This window comes from Canis lupus, chromosome 21 (genome assembly GCF_003254725.2).
Source record: "Canis lupus dingo isolate Sandy chromosome 21, ASM325472v2, whole genome shotgun sequence".
Taxonomy (NCBI): Eukaryota; Metazoa; Chordata; class Mammalia; order Carnivora; family Canidae; genus Canis; species Canis lupus.
The window spans coordinates 49,824,943-49,837,759 of NC_064263.1; the positions used below are offsets into that span (position 1 = coordinate 49,824,943).

General features: G+C 35.5%; 1 long non-coding RNA gene across 1 annotated transcript in view; it reads right to left on the reverse strand.

Moving 5' to 3' along the window:
* The window catches only part of LOC125753275 (uncharacterized), a 50,983-nt gene extending 39,085 nt beyond the window's left edge, over positions 1–11,898 (reverse strand). Inside the window, exon 1 of the long non-coding RNA XR_007404693.1 lies at positions 11,780–11,898. This is a non-coding gene — a long non-coding RNA (uncharacterized LOC125753275). The remainder of the gene's footprint in view (positions 1–11,779) is intronic.
* Positions 11,899–12,817: the final 919 nt, after the last annotated feature.

The following is a 12,817-nucleotide window of genomic DNA, read 5'->3' on the forward strand; positions in this document are numbered from 1 at the left end:
GTATCTGGTGTCGGTGTCCATGTGCAGGGTTTGCTTTGCATGTGTGAACATCTGTAGGGTGCAATTGCTGGGCAACGAGGTATGCGGATGTTCAACATTACAAGAAAATATCAAATTAACATTTACTAGTTGGTATTTCCATCGACAGTTTGTGAACATTCCCATCATTCAGCTGTGATGCTGTTAATGCTTTTAGTTTTTGCCAACTATTCAATTGTACCATGGTTTTATAAATTAATTGGTCATCTTAATTTCCACGAAAAATGCATTGAATTTTTTATTAGAATTCCATTTAGCCTAGAGATCATTGTAGGGGGAATTGGTAATACTATGATATTTAGGTGATCAAAAAGTAATGAATCATATTTTTGTATCTTTATTGTTATTGCTCTAAAGTTCTAAGATTTTCTCCATAAAGATCTTGTACACCATTTGTTAGATTCATTCATTTGTACCTAATATTTACGTATTTATTCATATGAATTTTTTTCTAAATAAAAATTGCATTTTAACTTTTTTGCTCTCACATAGTAAGATAATTGACTTGAGAAAATGATCTCATGTCGCTCAATGTTGCTAAACTCATTCATTTGGTATCTTTCGAGTTTTCGAAATACGCAAGCCCCCCCAAAATCTGTTAATGGCTAACAATATGATTCTTGTCTAGATTTTCAATATATTCATTTTTTTCTTTTTTCCAATAGATAGGCCCATTTGTAGAACAATATTAAACAGAAGTGGTGAAATTAAGCATTTTTCTCTGAATTTTCAAATGTTTCTATTTTTGATTACTAAGCATAATTTTATTAATTACACTTGACCAAGTCTTATTTTGCCAGTTCTGTGAACAATGCTGGTGTTATTTTGATTGGGATTGCATTGAATGTGCAGGTTGCTTTAGGCAGTATACACATTTTAGCAATAGTTGCTCTTTCAATCCATGAGCATGGAATGTTTTTCCATTTCTTTGTGTCATCTTCAATTTCTTTCATAAATATTCTATAGTTTTCAGTGTACAGATCTTTTACTTCTTTGCTTAGGTTTATTCCTGGGTATCTTACAGTTTTTGGTGCAGTTGTAAATGGGATCGATTCCTTGATTTTTCTTCCTGCCGCTTCATTATTGCTATATAGAAATGTGAAGGATTTCTGTACATTGATTTTATATCCTGCAACTTTGCTAAATTCATGTACCAGTTCTAGTAATTTTTTGATGGAGTCTTTGGGGTTTTCTACATAGTGTATCATACCGTCTGCAAGAAGTTAAAGTTTGACTTCTTCTTTGCCAACATGGATGCTTTTACTTCTTTTTGTTGTCTGATTGCTGAGGCTGGGACTTGCAGTACCACATCGAACAACGGTGGTGAGACTGGACATCCCTGTCGTGTTCCTGGCTGTAGGGGAAAGACTCTCAGGTTTTCTCTATTGAGGATGCTATTAGCTGTGGGTCTTTTGTATATTATAGTCTTTATGATGGTGAGGTGTGTTCCTTCTGTCCCAGCTTTTTTGAGTGTTTTTATTAAGAAAGGATGCTGTTTTGTCAAATGCTGTTTTGGCATCTATTGAGAGGGTCATATGATTCTTAACCTTTCTTTTATGAATGTGGTGAATCATACTGATTGATTTGGGATATTGAACCACCCCTGCAGCCCAGGAATAAATCCCACTTGATCATGGTGAATAATCCTTTTAATGTACTGTTGGATCCTATTAACTAGTACCTTGTTGACAGTTTTTATATCCTGTTCATCATGGATATTGCTCAGTAATTGTCCTTTTTAGGAAAGTCTTTGCTCTTAGAATCAAGGTAATTCTGGCCTTGTAGAAGGAGCTTGGAAGTTTTCCTTCTCTTTCTTTCTTTCTTTCTTTCTTTCTTTCTTTCTTTCTTTCTTTCTTTCTTTCTTTCTTTCTTCTTTCTTTCTTTCTTTCTTTCTTTCTTTCTTTTTTTTTCTTTTCTTTTTTTTTTTTTTTTTGAATAGCTTCAGAAGAATAGGTATTAACTCTTCTTAGAATGTTTGGTAGAGTTCCCCTGGGAAGCCATCCAGCCCTGGACTCTTGTTTGTTGGGATGTTTTGGATTACTGATTCAATTTCTTTGCTGGTTATGGGCCTGTTAAAATTTTCTATTTCTTCCTGTTTCAGTTTGGTAGTTTATATGTTTCTAGAAATGTATCCATTTCTTCAGATTGCTCAGTTTGTTGGGCTCAGGAAATATATTAGCTATGGCTATTATAAATTAGGGACAATAGATGCATCAGTTTACCTTACAGAGGTATCCTGAAATTTAAATTAAATAAATATATTTTTAAGCCACTTTAAAAACCGAGTACCAAGTAAAATGAAATAGTATCATTTTTGTCTTGCTTTGCATACAACAACTATTCTCAGATTGGAAACCTTTCATATTTCCTCTAATTTCAGTCCTAGGACAGCATCTTCAGTGTATGGTCATATGGTTTCTGTTTAGCTGCTTCCAGGGTCAAGAATCTTCCCACCAACCTATTCCAGTATAGAATATATTAGAAAATTTTTCTGCATTTTGATTTATTGTATGGTTATTCATAACCTGCACTAATTACTCATAGTTCCTTTTTTGCAGTCACACAAAAAATAGTAGTCCATATATGTTCTGGTTACTATTAATGCCTAACAAGCTACACTAAAACTTCACAGTGTGAAACAGACATTAAATTTTGCATGCAGTTTTCTGAGCTAGGAATTCGAGGAGTGTTCATTGGGCATGCTTTTTGTTCCCTGTGGCATCTGCTGAGGTCAGAGTTATCCAGATGGTGGGTGGGCTGGTCTGGGGAGCCTAAGATGGCATTATTTACACGTCAGTTACATTAGTGGGGATGAATGGACTGTCACTCTGAGCGAATATACGTGGCCTCTCTAGCATGGTGGTCTCAGGGTGTAGTTGGACTTCTCACATCGTAACTGGCTTTACTCAGAGCTAACATCCCAACAGCATCAAGTTACATGGTTTTCTCTGACTTTCTCTCAGAAGCCACTTAATGCTATATATACTCCATTGGTCAAAGCAGACGAGCTCACACAGATTAATTGCCAGGGAATATAGACTTTGCCTTTCGAAGGGGAGTATAAAAAAAAAAGAAAAAGGGAGGGGGGGTGTTTAGTACCACCACGCTGGATCTTTTAATATGCTTCTGGCTGAGGAGACTCAGTCCTTAGAGTGGGAAAAGCTCTGCATATGGCAACGCAGTTTATAAAATGCTATTTAGAATAAGTTCTAAGTCATAACCTAAGGGGTTGGAGATGACTGTAGATCAGCTGGTCTTCTTTGGGATGAATCATTCCTTGTCAGGTGAGACTTTGGACAGTAGCAGCCATAATTCTCGTTATCTATTTGAAAAATGAAATCTTCAGAGCAAAGCTGTTGTGGTGGTGTTTACCATATAAATTACATACAAAAACCTGACTGGAAATAGCACAATCATAAGATTACTTATAACAACCAAATAACAGAAAGTAGAGACACAGACTCACTTTTCCTAATTATAATTAGCAAGTATTCTTGCTGAGGGTTTTGCTTATGATGTCCAGAATTTAGGAATCTCAGCAATCAAAACTGGAATCATCTGTGTCCTAAATGTAAATCCTCTTTTTGTTGCTGTTGTCACATAAAAGAAATGACTAACGATTGTGACGTCAGTTCCCTATTTCTTCCCAAGTTTCCATCCAAGGCAGGCTAATTGCTGAAAATAAGTTAGTATCTTACATTGTTGGTTTGGGCTCAAATATGAAAGGGGATTAAGTTGATCACCATATGGACATTAGAGCTCATGTTGACAGAGATCAGCAGAGTTGTTGTTGTTGCTGTTGTTGTTGTTGTTGTTGTTGTTCTTCTTCTTCTCCTCCTCCTCCTCCTCCTCCTCCTCCTCCTCCTCCTCCTCCTCCTCCTCCTCGAGAAGCTGAATGGGAGCCTTTCATATGACCCTTCTCATTATTAAAGGAAAATCACTGTTGTACTGGCTGAAATAAATCTGCAGCCTGATGGGGTTTGTGGGCTTCAACTTTGTGACTTTATTCTGGAGCATGATATTCGTAAAAGGAAGAAAAAAAAATCCCTCTTTCTTTTCAAGGCTGCATGGTGAGTATCTGTGTCTCCTTCTGCCCCCACACATATATAAACCTACCTTCCCACCCATAGGTTGGAGAAAAATTCTCACTGTTTACCAGCTCTCCTAATGACATGTTTCTTGGTAGGGCCACATAATACTAAGTCTCAGTGGGAGACTGTGCAAGTCAAGTTGTATGTGGAATATAAACATCTGTCTAGTTGGAGAGAGAGCATACTCACTTCACTTATGCCCTTCATTAACTTTCTGAGGTCGAGTTTATTGTTTTGGAAGCTCTGGGCTAATGTGAATATGGTACATGATGATTTCGTTTATACAGAGTGTAATGTAATATGTCCATATACCAGTTACGGTGTGATTTCCAAACATTTAATTCATGTGTATGGCTGTGTGGGGGGGGGTCTAGGCAGGAAACATGGGAAGTGCAGAGGACTCACATTAATTGAACACCTAGTATGTTTCAACACTTTTATTCTGTTCAACTCCTTTTCCAAGTAGAAAGCAAATCTCATAGTTGGAGTAGTTTAAAAATATTCATGAAAAAACTGGCAAAACAGTGCCTTGGATGTTCTATACCATGAGTGGAACAAGTAGCCCTCAGCAAGGAGATATTATTTCAGGCAGGAGTAATTTTGGAAGACTTCATGGAGGAGTAAAGCCTTGGAACAGACTTGAATGGTGCGATAGAGGTAACCCTGCAGTTGACAGTGTGATAGTCGTAGGAAGAGCTAAAGAAGAGAATCTTTTCTCCTAAGACATGTCTTCACCAAATGACTATATAAATAAACTCCCAGAACATCTGGTACCACAAATTATAATATGTAAAAATGCATGTTCTTGTGCAGTAGTAGTTTGTTCTTGAGGTGTGAGGAGTAGTAGGAGGAAGATGGAGGACCTGAAGAAATTTTTTTTCTTGCTTCACAGTCCTTCTCAGAAATGTCTCTGAAATCATGTGAGTCATGGAGGGAAGCTTTGCCTCCTTTCTCTGCTCTGTGTAAGTCATTGTAAAGCTCAACGGTGCAGGATTTAGGACAATAGGAGAGATTATTTCCAGGGAGTACTAGTAATGACACAGAGCATGAAAATAGTTAAACAGGACAAAAGAAAAACCTCAAACAGATCAATTGGGCAGAGAGCTGATGTGCATATAAAAGAATTCCCATCTGGAAACCAGAGGGTTGAAGTTCTGAAGAAAACTTCAGGGCCCCAGCCAGACAGTGTCTGTCATGCAAAAGGCCTCAGTGATGGAAGGGACAGGAAATGTCATCAAAAAACTAATGAGACTGTCAAGTTTCAGCTAGAATTAGATGAAAGCCTGCTTCACTTGCAGGGGACAGTCCTAGTTAGAAGATGAGGAGCCAGAACAGAGCTTGAAGAATGGGATGTTTAAGATAGATTTTTAAATCTCCTCTTATTCGCCTACACCCTCTATACTACATTTAAGAACAATGACTTCAAAGTATCTGGCAACCCAGAATAGTTGGCATTTCTCTTTGGAGAATGACTGTTCAAAAAGGTGCCTGGGACCTTCAGTTTCAGGAGGGAAAGTTTACCTGCATCACGTACAACCTGGGGAACTGGGGCCTTTATAGGGCATAATTGTGGAGGATAATTTCAAGGAGAAATCAAAGTGTGTGTGTTGTGTGTGTAAATTAGACCCAAATGTTAGATTTGCTTTTCTTTCTAAACATATATGAAGATGTTAGTGGACAAAGGGTCCAACAGAGCTTCTTGTGTGCATCTTAAGATTTCAGGTTAAAAGGCACATACAATAATTAATCTACTGTGGAATTGTCTAATACCTACAAAAATTCCTATATATGATTTATTTTTCTCTAGTCATTGTATAAATAATCCCAATAGAAGATTACTAAAAGTATGTTTATTGGCCATGTGCCTTTTATGATTTACTTAGGAGCATCCTCAGACAGCTTCTCAAAGTATTTATGTTGCTCACTATATGTATATAGTTTCATATATATATATATGTGGTGTATGTGTGTGTGTATAGCATGCACATAAATTACATTCATATATAATACATATATAACATAGGTGTTCTATATACGTGTATGTTTTTGGTACCAATAAATCATATTTTCAGAGAGCTTTAGGCTAGGTCAGATAATGCTTAAAATATTGAAGGGTATTTCTTTCCATAAAAGTCCCTGAGGTCAAGCCGTGATGGAGACCACATATGCCTTTGATCCTCTTTGGTCTCCTTTCTGCATCCATAGCTTCCCGCTCTGCCCTGCATCTCATTCCTCTGCAGTGAATTCTGCTACTGATCCCCTCATTATGATGTCTGTGCTTTCATAAAGCCGATTTCCCTTGTCAGAATGAAAATTGTTTTGATCCATCACTACCTCTCAGTTTCTATTGGAGGTCTGCATTGTCATTTTTGTGTTCTTGTGTCCTGTTTGTTATTTTAGTGTGAAGTTGGGAAAAAATGCATTGGAGACTTCTCTCCAGTTGTTCCTTTCACCTTGAGAACTTATAATTTTTGAAATCCCCATTTTCCTTCTCTTTGTACCAACTTTTGAAGTCTTTGTCCTGGCCTTCATCATCTCTCACCTAGATAGGGTATACTTTCTAAATTTATCTCCTTTACTCTAGATTCTGTTCTTCTCAAATTTATCATATACCATAGTTCCAAAGGGTAATCATTGTAAAACTCAAATATAATTGACAGGTTTATTTAAAATCTTCCACCATTCCACGTTACCTACATTATAAATACAAATGAAATCAGTAGGTATATAAGGCCTTCTACAGTCTGTTCTGAACCTCCTTCATCAGATTCCTCTTCTTTCATGTTTTAAGATCTTATTTGCTTGAGAGAGAGAGAGAGAGAGAGAGAGAGAATGAGCAAGAGAGAGCACAAGCTGGGGGAAGGGCAGAAGAAGAAGCAGACTCCTTGCTGAGAGGGGGTCCGACCCCAGAACTCCGGCATCGTGACCTGAGCGGAAGGCAGATGCTTATCTGACTGAGCCACCCAGGCACCCTTTCTTCTTTCGTACTTAATAGACTTCTCTCTCCCTTTCCCCTTTGTTTCCAGATACTTGGGGGACTCTCCTTATCTGTAAGACAACTTTTGTTGCCAAAACATAGTCTGGTTTTAATTTAAGAAATTAATGCTACATGAGGAAAGAAAGGAGAAACCTTTACCTGTCCTTTATAGTACTCCCTGACAGAGTACCGTAGACTCTAGTAGTCTGAGAGCCAGTGGAATCCCTTTGCAAAGTAAATGAGGAGGAACAAATTTGTAAGGCAATTCCTACAAAGTCAATTCATCCCTTCTCTTTCTCCTTTTATGGTCAAAATTTCTAACCCCAAAGATTGTGACTTCCTGGTCAAAACTGGGAAGAAAGCAGGTGGACATCATTGAAAGTGTGGAGATGAATAGGATTTGTGATTTATATTCAGGCAAGTGAACTCTCCACAAGTAGAATACTGTCAGTGTGACAAAAATTAAAAAAAAAAAAATTAAAAAAAATCCCTGGTAATGGTTTATCTAGATATTTTGGGTTTGTTTTTAACTTTTCCATCTATTCATAATATCAGAGAACCAGGTAGATATGAAAGTTATCTAACAGATAAGAGTTGCATTAGAAAATTATCTTCCAGAAGCAGCTAATTGTTTACATTGTCTAGCCCTTGAGCTGTAGAACTGAGAAAAAAGATCCAAACAATACCCAAAGGCACAGGATGTAGAGACGAGTAATCCTATAAGCAAACACAACTTTTTTAGTCTGGGCAGAACTTATTTTATTGAAAGAGAAGTATAAGGAAAAATAAACTAAAATGTGGAACTAGAAGGAAAATTAATGCCATATAAGGGAAATAAAATAGTACCTTAAAACTAAAGAGGAAATAGATGTCTTTGAAAATAATATATTTCAGATAGCAAAGAAAATATGTTTTATAGCCTTAGGGAAGCTCAATAACAGACATAATAAAATGAAGGACAAAAGTGAAATAAAGAGTTATAAATTGAAAAATGAATAGATAAGAAAGAATTGCTAGAAAAATAACAAAGAACTCCATTAATTGTCTCATTGGAGTAAGAGGACATAATACTATGCAAAATCAAGTTGGATATATTTAGAAAAATCTGAGCTAGACTCAAAAACATAAAACTAAAGCAGAAGGTCTCTATTTGAACAGATTGAAAAATGTACATGCCATGCTTTATTTACCTTCACTTACCTATTAGATCTAATTTATATAGTAATCACAATAACAACTCTATGAGATAGACTATCATCTTCTTTTATTTACAGAAGAGAAAATTAGAGTTTAGGAAGTTAACTTACCCAAGTTTAGACAGATGGCAAGGACCTGTTGACAGGTTAAATTAAATGTCATTAACTATTCTTCTTATAAAAATAAAAATCTTTATCATAAAAATACTAAAATGATAGTTGAAAGACAAATGACAAAACAGAATAGTATACATAAGATGTATGACGACAGCTGAAGACACAAAATTAGTTTAACTATAAAAGAAAAACATGAGCAACATGAATACCATAAGAAAGATGATGTTCTGAGGACATTTATAGGCAAATCATAAAAGAAGAAGCATAGCCAATTAACATACTTAGTAGTAGTTTATAGTAGTAAATAAATCATAGTAGTAAATAACAAGTTTACTAGATACAAAATAATTCCAAAATAAGGCAACAGAATACATTTTTTCATGTTTTAAATCAACAAAAAGGAAAATGATGACATTGAGTGTTAGTGATGAATGAGGACGAGAATACTTTGATTTACTGATGGTGGTAGTGAAAATGGGCATAAATTTGCTAGAGGATAATTTAGCAAGGTGAGTTAAAGGCCTTAAAAACTAATGATTTTTAAGTTAAAAATTTACTCTCAATTTCTTTTACAGATGTACAGTAACATGTTTATTATAGCATACATTTAGCATAGTATTCTTTATAGGAATAAAGGAAAAAGTTAAGTGTTCTAATAGGGACATTAAATACATTGTTGAATATATGAATCATCCTTTAATGAAATAATTTGCAGATATTCAAAATGATGTTATATATGCCATCTTTAGATGGAAAAAAAAGATGCTTCAATTATAATATGAGAAAAATAAAAAAGCATATATACTCTATGGCACTCCTTTTGCTTTTTTTGTGTTTTAAATTCTTTCAATAAAGAACCTGGATTATTAATGTTAAAGTAAATAAAATACTTGGAAGAAGATTATTTATTTTTCATAACTTTAATAAAGGTCTTGTTCTAAAGGTAGCATCTTCCTCTTCTGATAATATCACCCCATGTCAATAGTACCAAAGGACAATAATAAAAGATAGATGACAGCAGGACTTTCTGGAAGGAACTGGAACCATTTGTTGAGTGCAGTCCCTGACAGAGTTGCCACCTGAGGCTGAAAGGGAAGAGTAGAAATATCCCCAAAGACCCCCTTTTTCTGTAGTCAACCTGCTTTGCCTGTGCCTCCCAGAAGTCTAATGCAGACAGAAGCCAGGTGCTGTGGAAGTCTGAAGTTCAGTAGCAGTCGTAGTGGTAGTTCTTACAACTAGATCTAAGGGAAAGCAAGACACCTACCCCATGGGTGGATGCTACTTTAAGGTCTCTATAAATCACCATCAAGAAGTACCTGGGCTGAGAAGTTCAAGGTTAAAACAATTGTACATATAAGAGAGCCACTGAGCTATGGGTAGGTTCATTTTGGTTTGCCTGGGATAGCCTTGTTTTAGTTGTTTTAGGATAATTTTTAATAACGTTCTTTGTCATTTTCATTAAGTGTCTCACTGTAAATGATAAATGATCGCTGTAACTGTAGGACTTTCTCTCTCTCTCTTCCTCTCTCTCTCAAATTTACTTTATTATCTAGATTTCTTCTCCAAAACTGAGTTAACAGCAAGAAAAATGATATATGCACTACACTATTTATGAATATTAGAGGCCAAACAAAATGGAATCCCTTGGAAGAGCAAATTCAACAAGTACAGAAAATAATCCATGTGAAAATGAAGTTTCCAATCCCAACAGCTATTTGAATCTTCATAGCTGCTGCTAGAATATTAAACTGGATTTTTGGAAGGAAGTGCTCTTATTCAATAGTAGCCAAAATAAAGAGTACAAAGAATAGCATTTAAGAAAGATATTGGATGAGATAAAGAAAGCTTCAGAACCAAAAAAACAAAAACCTTTAATCAATAAATGCTCTATTCCTGAACAGAAAAAGTCAGTATTTTTAAGTTGTTTTATTCACTATATAATTACTTGTGATTTGAAATCAATATCAGTTATAATTAATGGCAATATTCTGAAGTTTGGAAGAATATCCTGGAGATACTTGGAAAAGAAGAATAACAGGGGGGTGGGGTTGATGGAAGAGGCTCATAGCAGTAGACTTTATAATATGTTAACAAGTGTTATCATAATTAAATTGGGGTGTATTAGATACAGAAATAAATTCAAAAATTTAGAGTGCATTTTATTACACATGAAAGTATGTTACCTTAAAAAAGTTGTCAAACCAAAACCAGGGAGGAATGGGAGGCTTATTGAATAAATGATCCTATGAAAAAATGGCTAATCATAAAAAAATAAATAATACATCTAGTTTATTAGTCTCCTTTGGGCTGCTTTAACAAAATACCACAGCCTGGGTGGCTTAAATAACAGAGATTTATTTCTCATAGTTCTTGAGTCTGCGAAGTTGAAGAGCAAGGGGCAGGCCAATTCCATTTCTGGTGAAAGCTCTCTTCCTGGCACGTGGAGCCACTTTCTTCCTGTGTCCTCACATGGTGGAGAGAGTGCTCTGGTGCTTCCTCCTTTCCCCATAGGACAGAGCCCTATTACATGAAGGTCTCACCTTTAGACTTCATTTAACCTTTATCACCTCTTCACAGGTCTTATCTCCAAATATAGTCACATTAGGGACTAGGAGTTTAACATATACATTTTCAGGAAACACAAAACATTCAAGACGTAACAACATATAGTTAAGTGATAAGTAAAGCGAAAATGATATATTAAAATAGAAGCAAATGTGTCTGATCTCACAGTAAGAAAGGCCTAAATCATATTAAGGATGACACATAAGGAAAAGCTCAATATAATTTAATAAGTTAACGGATTTCTAAGTAGTAAAATTTGGTTGTTAATTTTATTCTTTCAGCTCTTGTATGATATCCATTTTCTCCATTGGATTTGAATAAATTTTATAACCTGATCAAGCCATTTGGAGATTTGGATTGTTATAGGAATTCTATGAATTAATCGATATAAATGCCTTAGGAAATGCCTACCAGACAGTAAGAGGTCAATAAGTGATAATCATATTTGTTGGTATAAAATAATATTATTTCTTAAGACTTTAATTTTTTCCCAAATATACAAGGGCCATATTGACTAAATACTAACCAGCATTTAGCTGTCCACAGGTTTAAAATTAATGAAGATGTAAATATATTTTAATAAGATGATTTTTAGAGCAATTTTCGAATTATAGTAAGATTGAGAGGGTGGTGCAGAGATTTCCCATATGCCCCCACACATCCCACACATGTGTAGCCTTCCCCGCTATCAACATCAGAATGGTCCCTTTTTTTTTTTTTTTCCACTGAGGATGAACATCATAATCACTCATACTTTGCCTTAGGGCAACTTACTCCACCTTACCTTACCTTACCTTCTTGGTGCTGTACAGTCCATGTATTTGGGCAGAGTATGATGATACATATCCATCATTATAATATACAGAGTATTTTCACGGCCCTAAAAATCCTCTTTGCATTGCCTATTTGTCCCCCCCCCCCCCCCCGCCAAACACACCCCTGGCAACCACTGATATTTTTATTGTCTTCATAATTTTGCCTATTCTAGAATGTTGGATACTTGGAGTCACAGCATGTGTAGTCTTTTCAGATTGGTTTCCTTTCATTTAGTAAAATGCATTTAAATTTCCTCAGGGTCTTTTCATGGCTTGATAGCTCATTTTATTTAGCACTGAATGATATTTCATTGTCTGGGCATTTACCCATTCATCTGCTGAAGGATATCTTGGTTTCTTCCAAGTTTTGGCAGTTACGAATAAAGCTGCTATAAACATCTGTTTGCAGGTGTTGTTTTGTTTTGTTTTGTTTTTTGTGGATATGTTTTCAACTTCTTTGGGTAAATACCAAGAGGCATGATTGCTGGGTTGTGTGGGAAAGAGTATGTTTGTTCTTTTAAGTAACCACCAAATTGTCTTCTAAATTAGCTGTACCGTTTTGCATTTCCATCAGCATTGTGTGACTGTTACTTTTGGTAACATTTGGTGTAATCAGTGTTTTGGGTTTGAGCCATTCTTATAGGTGTATAGTGGTAGCTTGTTTTAATTTGCATTTCCCTAATAACATACGGTACGTAGCACTTTTTTCACATGCTTATTTGCCAGCTGCCTGTCTTCTTCAGTAAGATGTCATAATAAACAGTGGCATTGCTTAATTTTTGGTTTTCTAAATCCTCAGGCTTGAAATTGAGACCTGAATAAGTTTTATTACATATTGGCAATGCATAAAGCAAAACACTTTTGTATTTGAATATCTAAAGTTAGAAATAATAAAGTAAAAATACATGAAGTATTTAAAAGATTGTAAAGTAGTACAGGCATTTCTAGGAAAAAAAAATATGTTTTTATCAGGAAAACAATGAAGAAGAAAATAATATTCTTCATTCTTTCCAAAGG